At 41.9% G+C, this 21,749-nt stretch overlaps 1 protein-coding gene across 3 annotated transcripts in view; it reads right to left on the bottom strand.

Annotated features, from left to right (window-relative positions):
* Positions 1-17,211: 17,211 nt before the first annotated feature.
* The window catches only part of shtn1 (shootin 1), a 44,810-nt gene continuing 40,272 nt past the window's right edge, over positions 17,212-21,749 (bottom strand). For all 3 annotated transcript variants that reach the window (XM_041866945.2, XM_041866946.2, XM_041866947.2), the window contains one exon: positions 17,212-17,381. The gene's annotated coding sequence lies outside the window, so the exon portion shown is untranslated. The remainder of the gene's footprint in view (positions 17,382-21,749) is intronic.

Raw genomic sequence — 21,749 nt, 5'->3', positions numbered from 1 at the left:
CCGAGGAACTTGAAGCTCTCGACTCGCTCCACTACAGCCCCGTCGATGTGGATGGGGGCATGCTCAGCCCTCCGTTTCCTGTAGTCCACGTTCAGCTCCTTTGTCTTGCTGACATTGAAGGAGAGGTTGTTGTCCTGGCACCACACTGCCAGGTCACTGTGACCTCCTCCCTATAGGCAGTCTCATCATCGTCGGTGATCAGGCCTACTCCGTCGTGTAGTCAGCAAACTTAATGATGGTGTTGGAGTCGTGCGCCAACCACGCAGTCGTGGGTGAACAGGGAGTAGAGGAGAGGACTAAGCACCAACCCTGAGGGGCCCACGTGTTGAGGGTCAGCGTGGCGGATGTGTTGTTGCCTACCCGAGTGGCGCAGTGGTCTAAGGCACTGCATCGCAGTGCTAGCTGTGCCACTAGATATCCTGGTTTGAATCCAGGCTCTGTCGTAGCCGGCCGCGACCGGGAGACCCATGGGGCGGCGCACAATTGGCCCAGCGTCGTCCAGGGTAGGGGAGGGAATGGCCGGCAGGGATGTAGCTCAGTTGGTAGAGCATGGCGTTTGCAATGCGAGGGTTGTGGGTTTGATTCCCACGGGGGGCCAGTATGAAAAAAAATACAAAAAAGAATGTATGCACTCACTAACTGTAAGTCGCTCTGGATAAGAGCGTCTGCTAAATGACTAAAATGTAAAATGTACTCTCACCACCCGACGGTGGCCCGTCAGGAAGTCCAGGATCCAGTTGCAGAGGGACGTGTTCAGTCCCAGGGTCTTGAGCTTAGTGATGAGCTTGGAAGGCACTATGGTGTTGAACGCTGAGTTGTAGTCGATGAACAGCATTCTCACATACAGTTGAAGTCAGAAGTTTACATACACCTTAGCCAAATACATTTAAACTCAGTTTTTCACAATTCCTGACATTTAATCATAGTACAAACTCCCTGTCTTAGGTCAGTTAGGATCACCACTTTATTTTAAGAATGTGAAATGTCAGAATAATAGTAGAGAGAATGATTTATTTCAGCTTTTATTTCTTTCATCAAATGCCCAGTGGGTCAGAAGTTTACATACACTCAATTAGTATTTGGTAGCATTGCCTTTAAATTGTTTAACTTGAGTCAAATGTTTCGGGTAGCCTTCCACAAGCTTCCCACAATAAGTTGGGTGAATTATGGCCCATTCCTCCTGACAGAGCTGGTGTAAGTGAGTCAGGTTTGTAGGCCTCCTTGCTCGCATACGCTTTTTCAGTTCTGCCCACACATTTTCTATAGGATTGAGGTCAGGGCTTTGTGATAGCCACTACAATACCTTGACTTTGTTGTCCTTAAGCCTTTTTGCAACTTTGGAAGTATGCTTGGGGTCATTGTCCATTTGGAAGACCCATTTGCGACCAAGCTTTAACTTCCTGACTGATGTCTTGAGATGTTGCTTCCATATATCCACATAATTTTCCTTCCTCATGATGCCATCTATTTTGTGAAGTGCACCAGTCCCTCCTGCAGCAAAGCACCCCCACAGCATGATGCTGCCCCCCCCTGCTTCCCGGTTGGGATGGTGTTCTTCGGCTTGCAAGCTACCCCCTTTTTCCTCCAAACATAACAATGGTCATTATGGCCAAACAGTATTATTTTTGTTTCATCAGACCAGAGGACATTTCTCCAAAAAGTACGATCTTTGTCCCCATGTGCAGTTGCAAACCGTAGTCTGGCTTTTTTATGGCAGTTTTGGAGCAGTGGCTTCTTCCTTGCTGAGCGGCCTTTCAGGTTATATCGGTATAGGACTCGTTTTACTGTGGATATAGATACTTTTGTACCTGTTTCCTCCAGCAACTTCACAATATCCTTTGCTGTTGTTCTGGGATTGATTTGCATTTTCTCACCAAAGTACGTTCATCTCTAGGAGACAGAACGCGTCTCCTTCCTGAGCGGTATGATGGCTGCGTGGTCCCATGGTGTTTATACTTGCATACTATTGTTTGTACAGATTAACATGGTACCTTCAGGCGTTTGGAAATTGCTCCCAAGGATGAACCAGACGTGTGGAGGTCTACCATTTTTTTTCTGAGGTCTTGGCTGATTTCTTTTGATTTTCCCATGATGTCAAGCAAAGAGGCACTGAGTTTGAAGGTAGGCCTTGAAATACATCCACAGGTACACCTCCAATTGACTCAAATTATGTCAATTAGCCTATCAGAAGCTTCTAAAGCCATGACATCATTTTCCTGAATTTTCCAAGCTGTTTAAAGGCACAGTCAACTTCGTGTATGTAAACTTCTGACCCACTGGAATTGTGATACAGTGAATTATAAGTGAAATAATCTGTCTGTAAACAATTGTTGGAAAAAATTACTTGTGTCATACACAAAGTAGATGTCCTAACCAACTTGCCAGAACTATAGTTTGTTAACAAGAAATTTGTGGAGTGGTTGAAAAACGAGTATTAATGACTCCAACCTAAGTGTATGTAAACTTCCGACTTCAACTGTAGGTGTTCCTCTTGTCCAGGTGGAAGAGGGCAATGTGGAGTGCAATAGAGATTGCATCATCTATGGATCTGTTGGGGTGGTATGCGAATTGGAGTGGGTCCAGGGTATCTGGCATGATGGTGTTGATATGATATTGATACAAAATCCCTCCTGAGATGTGTGCAAACCTGGTGGCCAACGACAAGAAACGTCTGACCTCTGTGATTGCCAACAATGGTTTTGCCACCAAGTACTAAGTCATGTTTTGCAAAGGCGTCAAATACTTACAGAAAATAGTTTCAGTATACAGTGAGGGAAAAAAGTATTTGATCCCCTGCTGATTTTGAACGTTTTCCCACTGACAAAGAAATGATCAGTCTATCATTTTAATGGTAGGTTTATTTGAACAGTGAGAGACAGAATAACAACAAAAAAATCCAGAAAAACGCATTGTCAAAAATGTTATAAATTGATTTGCATTTTAATGAGGGAAATAAGTATTTGATCCCCTCTCAATCAGAAAGATTTCTGGCTCCCAGGTGTCTTTTATACAGGTAACGAGCTGAGATTAGGAGCACACTCTTAAAGGGAGTGCTCCTAATCTCAGTTTGTTACCTGTATAAAAGACACCTGTCCACAGAAGCAATCAATCAATCAGATTCCAAACTCTCCACCATGGCCAAGACCAAAGAGCTCTCCAAGGATGTCAGGGACAAGATTTTAGACCTACACAAGGCTGGAATGGGCTACAAGACCATCGCCAAGCAGCTTGGTGAGAAAGTGACAACAGTTGGTGCGATTATTCGCAAATAGAAGAAACACAAAATAACTGTCAATCTCCCTCGGCCTGGGGTTCCATGCAAGATCTCACCTTGTGGAGTTGCAATGATAATGAGAACGGTGAGGAATCAGCCCAGAACTACACGGGAGGATCTTGTCAATGATCTCAAGGCAGCTGGGACCATAGTCACCAAGAAAACAATTGGTAACACACTACGCCGTGAAGGACTGAAATCCTGCAGCGCCCGCAAGGTCCCCCTGCTGAAGAAGGCACATATACAGGCCCTTCTGAAGTTTGCCAATGAACATCTGAATGATTCAGAGGAGAACTGGGTGAAAGTGTTGTGGTCAGATGAGACCAAAATGGAGCTCTTTGGCATCAACTCAACTCGCCGTGTTTGGAGGAGGATGAATGCTACCTATGACCCCAAGAACACCATCCTCACCGTCAAACATGGAGGTGGAAACATTATGCTTTGGGGGTGTTTTTCTGCTGAGGGGACAGGACAACTTCACCGCATCAAAGGGACGATGGACGAGGCCATGTACCGTCAAATCTTGGGTGAGAACATCCTTCCCTCAGCCAGGGCATTGAAAATGGGTCGTGGATGGGTATTCCAGCATGACAATGACCCAAAACACACGGCCAAGGCAACAAAGGAGTGGCTCAAGAAGAAGCACATTATGGTCCTGGAGTGGCCTAGCCAGTCTCCAGACCTTAATCCAATAGAAAATATGTGGAGGGAGCTGAAGGTTCGAGTTGCCAAACGTCAGCCTCGAAACCTTAATGACTTGGAGAAGATCTGGAAAGAGGAGTGGAACAAAATCCCTTCTGAGATGTGTGCAAACCTGGTGGCCAACTACAAGAAACGTCTGACCTCTGTGATTGCCAACAAAGGTTTTGCCACCAAGTACTAAGTCATGTTTTGCAGAGGGGTCAAATACTTATTTCCCTCATTAAAATTGATTTTTTTGTTGTTATTCTGTCTCTCACTGTTCAAATAAACCTACCATTAAAATTATAGACTGATCATGTCTTTGTCAGTGGGCAAACGTACAAAATCAGCAGGGGATCAAATACTTTTTTCCCTCACTGTATTTCCCTCATTAAAATGCAAATCAATTTATAACATTTTTGACATGCGTTTTTCTGGATTTTGTTGTTGTAATTCTGTCTCTCACTGTTCATGTAAGGGATCGGGGGTTGGCTGGGTCTAGACAGAGTCTGACACTTCCCCGATCTACAGAGAGGGGGAGTCATCAGACTCGATCTGGTTCACCTGAGTTCTGAGCACACCTGTCAGTAATTAGTGTAGGATATAAGGTGTGCTCAGAAGCTCAGTCGGTGCGAGGTATTGTTCCATTGTGACTTGCTAAGCGTTTTGTTCCGAGAGAGAGAGAGAGGTTTGTTGTTTTGATTACCCGTGTATCCGACCTGTGCCTTGTTGTTTGACTCCCGAATTGCTTAATCCTCTGCTTGTTTATCCCAGTGATTACCGTACTCTGACCCTGTGCCTGTGCCCTCGACTACGACTACGCCCGCTCCCTTGGTACCTCTGCCTGTCTCTGCCTGGCCCGGTTTTGACCACAGCCCGCCCGACTACGATTAAGCTATTCCCTTGTCTGTACTCTAATAAAGCATCGCTATTCTGCGATTGGATCTTACCACTCTGTCAGAGTATTCATTACAGTTCAAATAAACCTACCATTAAAATTATAGACTGATCTTTTTTTTTGTCAGTGGGCAAACGTACAAAATCAGCAGGGGATCAAATACTTTTTTCCCTCACTGTATATGTGTGGGTGTTTAGGGAGGCTATTTCATCTAGTTATAATAATAATAATAATATAATAATAGTTGTCATATTAAACATGTAGCGTGGAGTTAAAAAAAAAGTGTTAAGTGTTTAACAATAATATTGACCATCTTCTCTTCAATCAATTAATCAAATGTATTTATAAAGCCCTTTTTACATCAGCAGATGTCGCAAAGTGCTTATACAGAAACCCAGCCTAAAACTCCAGAGTAAGCTATGCAGATATAGAAGCATCTACAGTGCATTTGGAAAGTATTCAGACCCCTTCACTTTTTCCACATTTTGTTATATTACAGCCTTATCAGTCTACACGCAATACCCCTTAAAGTCACAGTGAAAATAGGTTTTTAGAAATCTTTGCAAGTTTATAACAAATAAAAAACAGAAATACCTTATTTACATACGTATTCAGACCCTTTGCTATGAGACTCGAAATTGAGCTCAGGTGCATCCTCTTTCCATTGATCATCCTTGAGATGTTTCTACAACTTGATTGGAGTCCACCTGTGGTATATTCAATTGATTGGACATGATTTGGAAAGGCACACTCCTGTCTATATAAGGTCCCACAGTTGACAGTGCATGTCAGAGCAAAAACCAAGCCATGAGGTCGAAGGAATTGTCCGTAGAGCTCGGAGACAGGATTGTGTCGAGGCACAGATCTGGGGAAGGGTGCCAAAAAATTTCTGCAGCATTGAACATCCCCAAGAACACAGTGGCCTCCATCATTCTTAAATGGAAGAAGTTTGGAACCACCAAGACTCTTCCTAGAGCTCTCCACCCGGCCAAACTGAGCAATCAGGGGAGAAGGGCCTTGGTCAGGGAGGTGACCAAGAACCCAATGGTCACGCTGACAGAGCTCCAGAGTTCCTCTGTGGAGATGGGAGAACCTTCCAGAAGGCCAATCATCTCTGCAGCACTCCACCAATCAGGCCTTTATGATAGAGTGGCCAGATGGAAGCCACTGCTCAGTAAAAGGCACATGACAGCCTGCTTGGAGTTTGCCAAAAGGCACCTAAAGGACTCTCAGACCATGACAAACAAGATTGAACTCTTTGGCCTGAACGCCAAGCATCACGTCTGGAGGAAGCCTGGCACCATCCCTACGGTGAAGAATGGTGGTGGCAGCATCATGCTGTGGGGATGTTTTTCAGTGGCAGGGACTGGGAGAATAGTCCGGATCAAGGGAATGATGAACGGAGAAAAGTACAGAGAGATCCTTGATGAAAACCTGCTCCAGAGCGCTCAGGACCTCAGACTGGGGGGAAGGTTCACCTTCCAAAAGGAAAACGACCCTAAGCACACAGCCAAGACAACGCAGGAGTGGCTTCGGGACAAGTCTCTGAATGTCCTTGAATGGCCCAGGCAGAGGCCGGACTTGAACCCGATCGAACATCTCCTTTAGAGACCTGAAAATAGCTGTGCAGCGACGCTCCCCATCCAACCTGACAGAGCTTGAGAGGATCTACAGAGAAGAATGGGAGAAACTCCCCAAATACAGGTGTGCCAAGCTTGTAGCGTCATACCCAAGAAGACTCAAGGCTGTAATTGCTGCCAAAGGTGCTTCAATAAAGTACTGAGTAAAGGGTCTGAATACTTATATAAATGTAATATTTAAGTTCTTTATGTTTAATACATTTGCAAAAATTCCTATAAAACAGTTTTTGCTTAGACATTATGGGGTATTGTGTGTAGATTGATTTTTTTAAACATTTTAGTCATTAAGCAGACGCTCTTATCCAGAGCGACTTACAGTTAGTGAGTGCATACATTTTCATACTGGCCCCCCGTGGGAAACGAACCCACAACCCTGGCGTTGCAAGCGCCATGCTCTACCAACTGAGCTACAGGGGGCTTGAAAACAATTGAATCCATTTTAGAATGAGTCTGTAATGTAACAAAATGTGAAAATGTCAAGGGGTCTGAATACTTTCCGAATGCACTGTATATTCTAGATCTTCTCCATATAGATGTAAAATACATCTGCTACTGTAACTGAAGTGTTCATTAACACCTCACTAAGTCTTCTAAGTCTTACTATGCTTTTTCTTTACATTAACAGCCGTGTCCAAAAGAGATGCACATATCTGTGCTCTTAGTAACTTTGTTGAGCTGTGGCAAGATGTCCCCAGGAAAACTCAATTTACTGGAGGAAGTCATTGTCATCCCTAAAGCTGGACAAAGACTCAAACAAGTATTGACACTTGCAACCACAACATCCTTTCATCCTTTATTCTCCCATTTCAAGTTATAATACACACTTTGTTCTCAATCTGCCCAGTATTACAGCGATAGTTTATCAAACACTCAGGTTTATTCTTTGTGTTATATCAGGACACGTATTGAATACTTGTCTTGAGAGTGTTGAGGTTAACTCAACCAATATTGCTGATTATTTTCAAACACATTTTCTCTGCCAAGCTTTGGTATTACAGTGCCCCTTTCTAATTTTCTCTACTTTTGCATATTGTTGATACTGAATGTTATCAGATCTTCAACCAAAACCTAATGTTAGATAAACAGAACCTGAGTGAACAAATAACACAACAATTACACATTTAATTTATTTCATGAACAAAGTTATGCAACACCCAATGCCCATGTGTGAAAAAGTAATTGCCCCCTTACACTCACTAACTGGTTGTGCCACCTTTAGCTGCAATGACTCCAACCAAACACTTCCTGTAGTTGTTGATCAGTCTCTCATGTCGCTGTGGAGGAATTTTGGCCCACTCTTCCATGCAGAACTGCTTTAACTCAGCACCATTTGTGGGTTTTCAAGCATGAACGTTTCAAGTCCTGCCACAACATCTCAATTGGGATTAGGTCTGGACTTTGAATAGGCCATTCAAAAACTTCACATTTGTTGCTTTTTAGCCATTTTCATGTAGACTTGATTGTGTGTTTTGGATCATTGTCTTGCTGCATGACCCAGCTGTGCTTCAGGTTCAGCTCACAGACAGATGGCCTGACATTCTCCTGTAGAATTCTCTGATACAGAGCAGAATTCATGGTTCCTTCTATTAAGGCAAGTCGTCCAGGTCCTGAGGCAGCAAAGCATCCCCAAACTATCACACTACCACCACCATGCTTGACCGTTGGTATAAGGTTCTTACTGTAGAATACAGTGTTTGGTTTTCGCCAGGCATAATGGGACGCATGTCATCTGTTAATTACTGTTAATTAAATAAGTATCAATGTGTTTTATTTGTAAACTCAGGTTCCCTTTATCTAATAATAGGTTTTGGTTGAAGATCTGATAACATTCAGTATAAAAAAATATGCAAAAATAAAGAAAATCAGAAAGGGGGCAAATAATTTTTCATGGCACTGTACATAGTATAAAAAAACATTTATCTAAAACCATCTGTGAACTCCCCCAATAGATCATGACAATGGTCCTTGATCTTCAAAAGGAGAAGATTAAAATATTCAACATTGCTACAAAAACAGGGGTAAGGAATATTGCGGCATAGTGGATCTACTGTACAGTTTAGGGTGCTATTTGTCACTTATCACTCACAGTTGAGTCAGGGTCTACAGTCCAGTGTTGTTTTTCCTACTCTACCTGCTAGAAAAGAAAGCGAATACATTTTGGTAGATATAGATATGCTTTTTTTATGATTTATTTCTAAGACTGAATATATACATTACATGACAACTCTCTGAGTATATCACAATTTAAAAGTTGTAGTTACATTCTTCAAAGTTAGAATCAATTCAATGCAGTCTGTCTATGGTTTAGCAGTGCCACAGGAGGTTGATGGCACCTTAATTGGGGAGGATGGGCTCATAGTAATGGCTGAAGCGGAATTATTAGAATGATATCGAACTCCTCAAACACATGGTTTCCATGGGTTTGATACCATTCCATTCACTCCATTCCAGACATTATTATGAGCCGTCCTCCCCTCAGCAACGTCCTGCGTTTAGCACTAGAAGCACTATCTAATGGCGAATAGATAAAAGGTTGTCGATAGGAAATCGCTTTCCCTCTTTTATTATGTGATGGACATCACAAGATGAGACGATAACAGCTCGCTCCCACATTTATAGGATTAACAATATTATTGATGGTGGGTTAAATATATCCCATGTAATACCTTCAAAAGCTTCAGAAACAGGAACATCTAAATCCTATTCATACCTGCTAACCTAATTAAAGTACATGCATTTTAAATATAATTAATGTTCAGTAGAGGTGGCAACCCATCCTCCTGGAGAATTACTAGGTGAGCTGAATATGGTGTGTTAGAGCAGGGCTGGAGCAAAAACCTGCATACCCAGTAGCTCTGCAGGAGGAAAATGTATCATCTCTGACATACAGTATGATCCAGCACTTCTCTCCACAGATATAGGCATATTATTAACGATGACATTGTGTACATTTTTGATGGCTGACTAGACATTCCTTCTCTTTCCTGACAACAGTGTCTGACTCTGGAGTCTTAGTTGCTGAGTATGAGCGCCTAAGCAGCCTCTAGATCTAATTACCAAAGCATCTAACAACCTTGGATTGGCACTTGGAAAGGAGATGCATTTAGCCGTAAACTGTGCTGCTCACGACATAATTGACTATGTACGTAAACAGAACGTTAAAACAGGCAGTGTCCTTGCGCAGTGAGTACAATTCTATATGCGGGTATGGCAAGCGGTACCGTTGCACCAAGTCTGGAACCAACAGGACCCTGAACAGCTTCTACCCCCAAGCCATTAGACTGCTAAATATTTAGTTAAACTGTTAATCAAATAGCTACCCGGACTATCTGCCTTGACCCTTTTTGCACTAACCTTTTTGACTCATCATATACGCTACTGCTACTGTTTATTATCTATCCTGTTGCATAGGCACTTTATTCCTAGTTACAGAATATGTAGATATCTACCTCAATTACCTCATACCCCTGCACATCGACTCGGTACTGGTACCCCTTGTATATAGCCAAATTATCCTTACTCATTATTATTCTATTCTTTCTTTCTCTCTGTATTGTTGGGAAGGGCCCTTATGTAAGCATTTCACTGTTAGTCTACAGCTGTTGTTTTACGAAGCATGTGACAAATAAAATGTGATTTGATTTACCATTGAAACCAATGTGTAACATTGAACAACGATTTTGTTAGTTACAATTAGAATTTGAAGTTGACATAGTCATTCAAAACAAAATATAATCTGGAAAAGATATCTACTTTGAAGTTAAGATTTTATTTTCTCTCTCTTTGCTCCTCTACAGCCAAAAGGAAAGTATGACGTTATTACAGGAACCCCCAAGTCTCATGATGAACTAGTGGACATGTTGAGGCTTTGATTAGTAAATACCCAGCTGTCGTAGCCCTGATCGATCCTCTGAAAAAAGAGGTAAGACGTGAACACCCCTCTGAACACAATTCCACAGCAAACGAAAGACATGCGTTGGTGTGCTTATAGAAACTCATGGTATGTGTGTGACCCAATGTGTAAGGAGCAGTGGGAGAGACTGAGCAGTGTGGTTGGAGCCTCTTGCAGCCTGCTCACTGACATCTCCTCTAAGCCCCCAGTGTCACGGCTCACAGGAAGACTCCCCATCTCTTCCAGGGGTACATCCTGAATCAGACCAATAAAGTCACTGACCTGACCCACGTCACCACAGAGCACAAAGGTAAGGGAGCCACTGGTGGAGTTTTACATAGAGCTATTGTTTACTAATACATTACTCATTGTCCTATTGTAGGTCAAATGTACAGTATGCATAATTTTATTGATGGAATGTCAAGAAAGATTGGAGGTCAAATCCATGCTAGGGGAATAAACTGACAAACTGGCCAGATTGACCTAAAATAATTGCCATCACAACATCAATACTGTGAATGGAAACAGTAGTATGAACACGACAGTATAAATATTTTGGAATAAATACAGTTGAAGTCGGAAGTTTACATACACCTTAGCCAAATACATTTAAACTCAGTTTTCACAATTCCTGACATTTAATCCTAGTAAAGATTCCCTGTCTTAGGTCAGTTAGGATCACCACTTTATTTTAAGAATGTGAAATGTCAGAATAATAGTAGAGAGAATTATTTATTTAAGCTTTTATTTCTTTCATCACATTCCCAGTGGGTCAAAATAGTACATACAGTGGGGAAAAAAAGTATTTAGTCAGCCACCAATTGTGCAAGTTCTCCAACTTAAAAAGATGAGAGAGGCCTGTAATTTTCATCATATGTACACGTCAACTATGCAGACAAATTGAGAGAGAAAAAATCCAGAAAATCACATTGTAGGATTTTTAATGAATTTATTTGCAAATTATGGTGGAAAATAAGTATTTGGTCACCTACAAACAAGCAAGATTTCTGGCTCTCACAGACCTGTACCTTCTTCTTTAAGAGGCTCCTCTGTCCTCCACTCGTTACCTGTATTAATGGCACCTGTTTGAACTTGTTATCAGTATAAAAGACACCTGTCCACAACCTCAAACAGTCACACTCCAAACTCCACTATGGCCAAGACCAAAGAGCTGTCAAAGGACACCAGAAACAAATTGTAGACCTGCATCAGGCTGGGAAGACTGAATCTGCAATAGGTAAGCAGCTTGGTTTGAAGAAATCAACTGTGGGAGCAATTATTAGGAAATGGAAGACATACAAGACCACTGATAATCTCCCTCGATCTGGGGCTCCACGCAAGATCTCACCTCGTGGGGTCAAAATGATCACAAGAATGGTGAGCAAAAATCCCAGAACCGCACGGGGGGACCTAGTGAATGACCTGCAGAGAGCTGGGACCAAAGTAACAAAGCCTACCATCAGTAAAAACACTACGCCGCCAGGGACTCAAATCCTGCAGTGCCAGACGTGTCCCCCTGCTTAAGCCAGTACATGTCCAGGCCCGTCTGAAGTTTGCTAGAGTGCATTTGGATGATCCAGAAGAGGATTGGGAGAATGTCATATGGTCAGATGAAACCAAAATATAACTTTTTGGTAAAAACTCAACTCGTCGTGTTTGGAGGACAAAGAATGCTGAGTTGCATCCAAAGAACACCATACCTACTGTGAAGCATGGAGGTGGAAACATCATGCTTTGGGGCTGTTTTTCTGCAAAGGGACCAGGACGACTGATCCGTGTAAAGGAAAGAATGAATGGGGCCATGTATCGTGAGATTTTGAGTGAAAACCTCCTTCCATCAGCAAGGGCATTGAAGATGAAATGTGGCTGGGTCTTTCAGCATGACAATGATCCCAAACACACCGCCCGGGCAACGAAGGAGTGGCTTCGTAAGAAGCATTTCAAGGTCCTGGAGTGGCCTAGCCAGTCTCCAGATCTCAACCCCATAGAAAATCTTTGGAGGGAGTTGAAAGTCTGTGTTGCCCAGCGACAGCCCCAAAACATCACTGCTCTAGAGGAGATCTGCATGGAGGAATGGGCCAAAATACCAGCAACAGTGTGTGAAAACCTTGTGAAGACTTACAGAAAACTTTGACCTGTGTCATTGCCAACAAAGGGTATATAACAAAGTATTGAGAAACTTTTGTTATTGACCAAATACTTATTTCCCACCATAATTTGCAAATAAATTCATTAAAAATTCTACAATGTGATTTTCTGGAGAAAAAAAATCTCATTTTGTCTGTCATAGTTGACGTGTCCCTATGATGAAAATTACAGGCCTCTCTCATCTTTTTAAGTGGGAGAACTTGTACAATTGGTGGCTGACTAAATACTTTTTTTCCCCACTGTACACTCAATTAGTATTTGGTAGCATTGCTTTTAAATTGTTTAACTTGGGTCAAACGTTTCGGGTTGCCTTCCACAAGCTTCCTACAATAAGTTGGGTGAATTTTGGCACATTCCTCCTGACAGAGCTGGTGTAAGTGAGTCAGGTTTCTAGGCCTCCTTGCTCGCACACACTTTTTCAGTTCTGCCCACAAATGTCCTATAGGATTCAGGTCAGGGCTTTGTGATGGCCACTCCAATACCTTGACTTTGTTGTCCTTTAGCCATTTTGCCACAACTTTGGAAGTATGCTTGGGGTCATTGTCCATTTGGAAGACCCATTTGCGACCAAGTTTTAACTTCCTGACTGATGTCTTGAGATGTTGCTTGAATATATCCACATAATTCTCCTTCCTCATGATGCCATCTATTTTGTGAAGTGCACCAGTCCCTCCTGCAGCAAAGCACCCCCACAGCATGATGCTGCCACCCCCATGCTTCACGGTTGGGATGGTGTTCTTCGGCTTGCAAGCTTCCCCCTTTTTCCTCCAAACATAACGATGGTCATTATGGCCAAACAGTTCTATTTTTGTTTCATCAGACCAGAGGACATTTCTCCAAAAAGTACGATCTTTGTCCCCATGTGCAGTTGCAAACTGTAGTCTGGCTTTTTTTATGGCGGTTTTGGAGCAGTGGCTTCTTCCTTGCTGAGCGGCCTTTCAGGTTATGTTGATATAGGACTTGTTTTACTGTGGATATAGATACTTTTGTACCTGTTTCCTCCAGCATCTTCACAAGGCCCTTTGCTGTTGTTCTGGGATTGATTTGCACTTTTCGCACCAAAGTACGTTCATCTCTACAAGACAGAACGCGTCTCCTTCCTGAGCGGTATGACGGCTGCGTGGTCCCATGGTGTTTATACTTGCGTACTATTGTTTGTACAGATGAACGTGGTACCTTCAGGCGTTTGGAAATTGCTCCCAAGGATGAACCACACACTTGGAGGTCTACAAATTGTTTTCTGAGGTCTTGGCTAATTTCTTTTGATTTCCCCATGATGTCAAGCAAAGAGGCACTGAGTTTGAAGGTAGGCCTTGAAATACATCCACAGGTACACCTCCAATTGACTCAAATGATGTCAATTAGCCTATCAGAAGCTTCTAAAGCCATGACATCATTTTCTGGAATTTTCCAAGCTGTTTAAAGGCACAGTCAATTTAGTGTATGTAAACTTCTGACCCACTGGAATTGTGATACAGTGAATTATAAGTGAAATAATCTGTCTGTAAACAATTGTTGGAAAAATTACTTGTGTCATGCACAAAGTAGATGTCCTAACCGACTTGCCAAAACTATAGTTTGTTAACAAGACATTTGTGGAGTGGTTGAAAAACAAGTTTTAATGACTCCAACCTAAGTGTATGTAAACTTCCGACTTCAACTGTAGGTGATGTGTCACTGATCATTTGGGCAAATCATGATTTCGCAGGTGCTCGCACCTTTCAAATTTCTGAAGGAGAGGGGACATTTGGCCCATAGACTTGCCCGAAACTAGTCTCATTAGTATATTTTCTAACCCGTCTCCCCCTGAACTCAATCGAGCATCGACGCAATTACGCAAGATTTTAGTTCTGGGTGTCCGAGATTACCTTTGTTCTTAAGATCTCACTCAAATGAATGTTCTTCTATATTAAACTATGGTTTGTTAGTTTGTTCATGCTTATTTTGGGGAATGCACTGTATTTCAGATGAATCCCTGTAATGACAGATAGTGTAAAGCAGGGATGGGCAACTTTGATGGAGTGGGGGTCACATATAAAACAATTAAAAAACGCATTGCGAGCAAAACGTCTTAGTGGCCCCCAACTTGACAGCAGAGATTTTTTTTAAACAGCGTTTTAGAGTTAATTTCGTGCAATTCTACACATTTTAACATGGGGTGTAGAGAAAATGTTGCAGTTTTACAGCTCATTTCCTGCAATTCTACACATTTTGCCACAGGGTGGGAGAAATTTTTGCAGTTTTTAATATGATATTTGAGTGAGACTGACTAACAAAATCAAGGGGGGTCCCCCGGCCAGTAATTCGACCCTGATAACAAATGTAGATAGCTGGCTGCTTAACTAATTTAGCAATCTAAAAAATGTTAGCTAACATGGACTAATTGACTGACTGTCAGTGACTGACATAAAAATAGTAAAACTGCTGATGCAGACCCCAACTGAGTTCCTCAAAAGTTTTCTTTATTATTATTTTTTTTTTTGGGGGGGGGGGTTGGTTTGATCCGAGGGCCTTCAAAAGGGGGGCCGCAAAGTTGCCCATCCCTGGTGTAAAGAGTTGATTAATTGACCCGGTAATACATGACTTTTGTGTGTGTGTGTGTGTGTGTGTGTGTGTCCTTTTACATGTCAGGTGAGGTAATAATTCGAACGACGTGCGGTGAGCCCTGCAGTGACAACTCCCTCTCAGATGTGGTGAGGCTTAGTCATCCACTCACTGGCTTTGTGTGTCTCTTTAGATCTATATGTTTACATGTCTATCTCTCTCTCTCTCTGTCTGTTTGTCTTTATCTATCAATCTGTTTGACTGAAAATCTGACAATCCATTGCAGACTCATCACTTATGTATGTATTCTGCTCTGTACAAGTTTTATAATACAAGTGTCTGTATTTACAATGCCCAAGAACCTCTATTGAAGTGATATAATAAACAGTTTGTCTGTCATTGTATACTCACACCAAAACAAAGCCAAGTGACGGCATCTTCTCCTTCCGTTGGCGATGAGCAGTCGTCGCACATTGGCACTCGGCGTCCGTAAACTCTTGTCATTGTGCATTTCTCTCTCTCCCTCAGGTTGTAGGCCTGGGAGTTGGGTATGTCAAACTGGGAGGTCTGAGTCGTGGAGAGCGGCTGACTAAATACAACCGTCTGATTTCTATAGAGGAAGAATTGGCCCAGCAGGGAATACTGGGTATGGCTTTTTCCTCTCGCCTTTTCAGCCGGTAGAAAGAGGGGGCTAGACAAAGCTATGGGGAGGAGAGGCAGTAATGGCTGGGCTGGTGAGAACACATTTCTCCCTGAACGTGAAAGGAAACTGTGTGTCAGGAATCATGAAGAGGGGGAAAAGGAGCTGGCGAAAAAACTCTACCTTCTGTTAATTGGCCACCTAATTATGCCTCCCAAAAAAGGGACAGGGACATTAAACAATTACTGAAAAGCGAGTTCATCATTGTATAAAATAAAGAATTAACTTCTGCACCAATTGCATATACAGGACTGTTGTATACCGTTTGGTTCTGGCTCTGTGGAATATATATATTTTTAGTACTGTCACAGCAGTAGAAATAATCACAGACCTTGAATAGAGGGGCCTGAAGTGAGGAGGGACATGTTCAATGTGCACAGACCTCTACATAACATGTTCAATAGACTGTCATGGAGGGGCTAGTTTCGCTTTGGCCTTTTTAAAGCCTTTGTTGTCGATTCAACTTATTTCACTTTTTTTCTGTCTGCAGATTTAAGAAAACACACATCCCCATCTTTGTTGGAGAAACGGAGGAGCAGTCATCTACATATTCTTGAGGACAAGGATTAAATTAATACCATCATGTTTTTATTCCAAAATGACATTTTCTATTTATGTTAACGTCAATCTAATGTAATTACAAGTCTCAAAATGAATAGCTCATACAATCTATTTAAATGATACACCATTACATTTCTTCCCATATAAAAATGAATGAATTTTCAGTCGTCACTTAGTGCAAAAAGGTTGCACGCTAACCAAATGCAGCCTTGATCTGTATTTTAAAAAAATGAATTGATCAAAATGACCACATAAAGGAATCACAATAATTTGGCATCGCAAACTCTGGAATAAACAGAAAATTATATTTACACATATATTTTCAAATTCCAAAGAATAAAAAATACACACACACAACAAAAATCAATGTAAGACACTGTGGTCATGATTATATTGAATAAACCTGTCCATATAATAACCATTATTTTTGTGTGGTTTATGACTATTTTTCCATTAATGGTATAATGCCAGTGTTGGGGTAGCTACTCTGAAAATATAGTTTACCAAGCTACCAATTACTTAACACTGAAAGAATTTAAGCTACACTAAAGCTACCCTTAAGAAAAATATTGTTTAATTAACTGAAGTTACTTTGAAAAATTATCATATGTAAATTTGAAATGTCATAGACTACAAATTGCAAGAACAGATCACTTTTTGGTCATATGTTAACAGAATGTGTAATTTAGCCTATTAAACAGTGAGAATTAGGCTGGTTTGATGCTGAAAAAGAAAGGAAATTATTGCCTACTTCACCCATATTTTATTTTAGGAAAAAAAGTAGGGTGTAGTTCCAGTAGTTAGCTACACCGCTACATGGCAAAAAAGTCATTACCAATGAAAACACTACCTAGATTTGAATTTAGTTCAACTACCACCAAGCTACTGCAAAATGTAATTAAATTACTAGTTGAACCACATGTAGTTCATTACTCCCCAACCCTGTGTAGTGCAATTGGGACACCAGACGGGCTTTGTACTCTGAGGTCTTCTTTCCTTCACCAGAGAGCTGACTGCAGCATTGACAGGTGCAGGTCTGTCATCTAAAGGGAAATAGATGAAAAGGCACATAGATGAAACACTGAGCAAGACCATGGATTTCTACACTCATCCGTCTTAACTAGTGTTTGAGTGTAAAGCAGGTGGGCCTACAATTTTAAAATCGACCTTATTTAAAAATCCACCGAAGTACTGGAATAGTTTGATACTGACAGAAACATTTGTGAAATTAGTGGCACTCACTATTACTCAATTAGTGGCACTCACTATTACTCAATTAGTGGCACTCACTATTACTCAATATCTTTATGCAACATGTTAGTGCTGATATAAGTTATTGTTTTAAGCAATGTTGACAGGATGACAGATGGATCTGAAAGAGCAGACGTAAAAGAATGCTAAAGCATACAGCAACTTAATGCTGACCACCAAGTAAAGCCAACACACTGAGAAAGGGCCCCTTCATAATTTGTCATATCCTCATCCTACCCCACAACACAGTTCCTAGAGGAAATGATTATGTAGCCCTTTTTAAAGACAAAACCACCGGTCTAAACAGTTGCGGCATGCCCTGCATCAGTGTAACAGAGGGGGCAGTTGTTCCAGCGGGAAGTAGACGGTTCAGAGGTGCTTTGTGCACCAACAGACAGGGAGAGACACCACACAGCTGTGTTGGAACACTTACGGCCTGCATCAATGGGCCTGTCAAAGGAGTTCTCCTTCATTCATGCTCTTTTCAACTCAAAATACAACGTTGATTTAGCGACATGATTATCCATTAATTACTGTATTTAACCTATCAATTGACTTGATTTATGATTTAAGGATATTTTTTCCATACTTCAATGAATCATTTCATTTAACTTGGCTTATCTTTATCGTAACTTACATACATATAATTCTATCTGAGTAAAAGCTGAACATGGCACAAAGCACAATTACTCCTATTATCAAGCATACCTGCGTACTTACAACATTTTAACATGAGTAAAATTGCATTTCAATTGGAATATCAACTTACTAAAGATTGTAAGCATCTTAATAGACTGCATTTCACTTGGTTTTAAAGTGCTTAGCTCGGCATTGCCTCATCTACTATGGTATGTAATACAAATTGTTGATAAAGATATGAGAATATTCTGTGTTCATCTAGCCATCTACTGAATATCCAAACAAGCCAAGGAAGGAGAGAAAGAAAGAGAGAGTTAGGGAGTGCACAGGATCTACAGAAATCCTCTAATCAATGAATGTGGATAGCCAGACATAGCGGGCAGAAAGAAAGCCGCCCTGTGATTTGGCCCTGAGCAGCCATGGTTCCCCACCAGGCAATTACTCTGTTTGGAAAATAAACGGAATTACTAACAAAATAGGCTAAATGAAGTGTTTCCCAGACACACTAAAAAGAGGCTTCCTAATTGCCAATCCCTCTCGGGGGAAAAAAACAACAAAACGTTCCATTGTATTGGCTGATGGCAACAGAAATAGAGAGCGGTAAAGATGGCTCTCACCAAAATAAAAAGGGATACAGCATGCCTCTGGGTAATTACATTGTCGCCCTGATCGGCAGAATGTTTACTGCTTGTCAATCAATGTCAGACGGCAGATCGCTAAAGAGGAAGCAGGGAAAGTCATTGACCAGGTCATGGACTCTGTTTCAACGCTGAGCTGTTGAGCTGTCCATGGACTGAAAACAACAGCTCCAAGGAGAGCAAGCATCAGCTGGCCGTAGTCGGTGATACTGTCTGTGACTTCTAGAATCAGGTGCAGTATGAAATACTGAAGACCTACATTGACATACTTTTCAAGTGCAATCATTTCAAAGAGGTTGAGGGGAGCCAGGATTCAAACAAACGCAGATTACTGCCATCGCACTGCACTTGGTGGAACCGCAGTAACTGCCATCAAATCAATGAAAATGTTTTCTCCCTTGAATTTTCTGTTTGAATGAAATGATGTACCGGTATATACATTTAAGTAATTTAGCAGACGATCTTATCCAGAGCGATTTACAGTTAGTGAGTGCATACATTATTTTTTTATTTTTCATACTGGCCCCCCGTGGGAATCGAACCCACAACCCTGGCGTTGCAAACGCCATGCTCTACCAACTGAGCTACATCCCTGCCGGCCATTCCCTCTCCTACCCTGGACGACTTGTGCGCTGCCCCATGGGTCTCCCGGTCGCGGCCGGCTACAACAGAGCCTGGATTCGAACCAGGATCTCTAGTGGCACAGCTAGCTCTGCGATGCAGTGCCTTAGACCACTGCGCCATATACAGCTGCGGAAAAAATTAAGAGACCAATGCAAAATTATCAGTTTCTCTGGTTTTACTATTTATAGGTATGTGTTTGGATAAAAATAACATTTTTGTTTTATTCTATAATCTACTGACACATTTCTCCCAAATTCCCCCCAAAAAATTGTCATTTAGAGCATTTATTTGCAGAAAATGACAACTGGTCAAAATAACAAAAAAGATGCAGTGTTGTCAGACCTCGAATAATGCAAAGAAAAAAAGTTTATGTTCATTTTTAAACAACACAATAGTAATGTTTTAACTTAGGAAGAGTTCAGAAATCAATATTTGGTGGAATAACCCTGATTTTCAATCACAGCTTTCATGCGTCTTGGCATGCTCTCCACCAGTCATTCACATTGATGTTGGGTGACTTTATGCCACTCCTGGCGCAAAAATTCAAGCAGCTCAGCTTTGTTTGATGGCTTGTGACCATCCATCTTCCTCTTGATCACATTCCAGAAGTTTTCAATGGGGTTCAGGTCTGGAGATTGGGCTGGCCATGACAGGGTCTTGATCTGGTGGTCCTCCATCCACACCTTGATTGACCTGGCTGTGTGGCATGGCGCATTGTCCTGCTGGAAAAACCAATCCTCAGAGTTGGGGAACAATGTCAGAGCAAAAGGAAGCAAGTTTTCTTCCAGGACAACCTTGTACGTGGCTTGATTCATGCGTCCTTCACAAAGACAAATCTGGCCGATTCCAGCCTTGCTGAAGCACCCCCAGATCATCACCGATCCTCCACCAAATTTCACAGTGGGTGCGAGACATTGTGGCTTGTAGGCCTCTCCAGGTCTCCGTCTAACCATTAGACGACCAGGTGTTGGGCAAAGCTGAAAATTGGACTCATCAGAGAAGATGACCTTACTCCAGTCCTCTACGGTCCAATCCTTATGGTCTTTTGCAAACCTCAGCCTGGCTCTTCTTTGCTTCTCATTGATGAAGGGCTTTTTTCTAGCTTTGCAAGACTTCAGCCCTGCCCCTAGGAGCCTGTTTCAAACCATCCTTGCCATGCACTTCACTCCAGCTGCCGTTTGCCATTCTTTTTGTAGGTCACTTGATGTCATCCTACGGTTGATGAGTGACATTCGAATGAGTTGGCGGTCATCCCGGTCAGTAGAGAGTCGTTTTCGCCCTCTGCCGGTCTGTAGCTTTGTTGTCCCCAATGTCTGCTGCTTGACCTTGTTCTTATGAACCGCCGTCTTTGGAATTTTAAGGATGGAAGCAACCTGACGCTCACTGTATCCCTCTGCCAGTAAAGCCAGAATTGACCCCTTCTTTTCCTCACTCAAAACTTTCCTTTTCAACTCTTTTGGCCTGGTCAATAGTTATTTTTTGATTAATATTACTTTTGAGGTACTATTAGCACTGTTTTTGCCATCCAGCTGGTCCTATTGCAAGAGGATAGTGATGACCACAGCAGTGGTTTTTATACTTTTCCTCGTTAAATAAGATTTGGTTCATGTGATCACCTAATCAGTACCTAATTCAGTAGAATGAGGTGTGCCTGTGTTGGAATTCAACAGACACTGGAATGGAATGGCTGTCATACATGTAGAGATGCTGATTTAAGAAACATTTGCAGTGGTCTCTTAATTTTTTCCACAGCTGTATATAATCAGGAGGTTGTACACCAGTTGTATTGGCATTTTGACAGTTAACACAGTTGGAATGAAGGCAATATTTGACATTTATGAATCAGGATCGCAGTGCGAAGGTTGTTTATCTGTGTTTGAATTCCAGCCTGTGGCACCATTTTCTGCTATAACATCCATTATTACTAAGGTGTTCTCTCTCTCTCTCTCTCTCTCTCTCTCTCTCTCTCTCTCTCTCTCTCTCTCTCTCTCTCTCTCTCTCTCTCTATCTCTATCTCTATCTCTGTCTGTCTGTCTGTCTGTCTGTCTGTCTGTCTGTCTGTCTGTCCAGCACGTAGAGCGGCTTACTCAAGCAAGGTCTGCTGCTCAATGACACTCTCATCTCCTTGGATGTTATCTGAGTTAAGTCTTTGTTAACCTCATCTTCCTTCAACATGAGAAAATGGAGGGCCATAACAAAAACATGTCAGTCTGCACAACTAGTCATTTCCGATTCCTTGGTGCAAGCAAAGTCCCCTTG

This window comes from Coregonus clupeaformis, chromosome 37 (genome assembly GCF_020615455.1).
Source record: "Coregonus clupeaformis isolate EN_2021a chromosome 37, ASM2061545v1, whole genome shotgun sequence".
NCBI lineage: Eukaryota > Metazoa > Chordata > Actinopteri > Salmoniformes > Salmonidae > Coregonus > Coregonus clupeaformis.
This window is presented reverse-complemented; position numbering and strand designations above follow the sequence as displayed.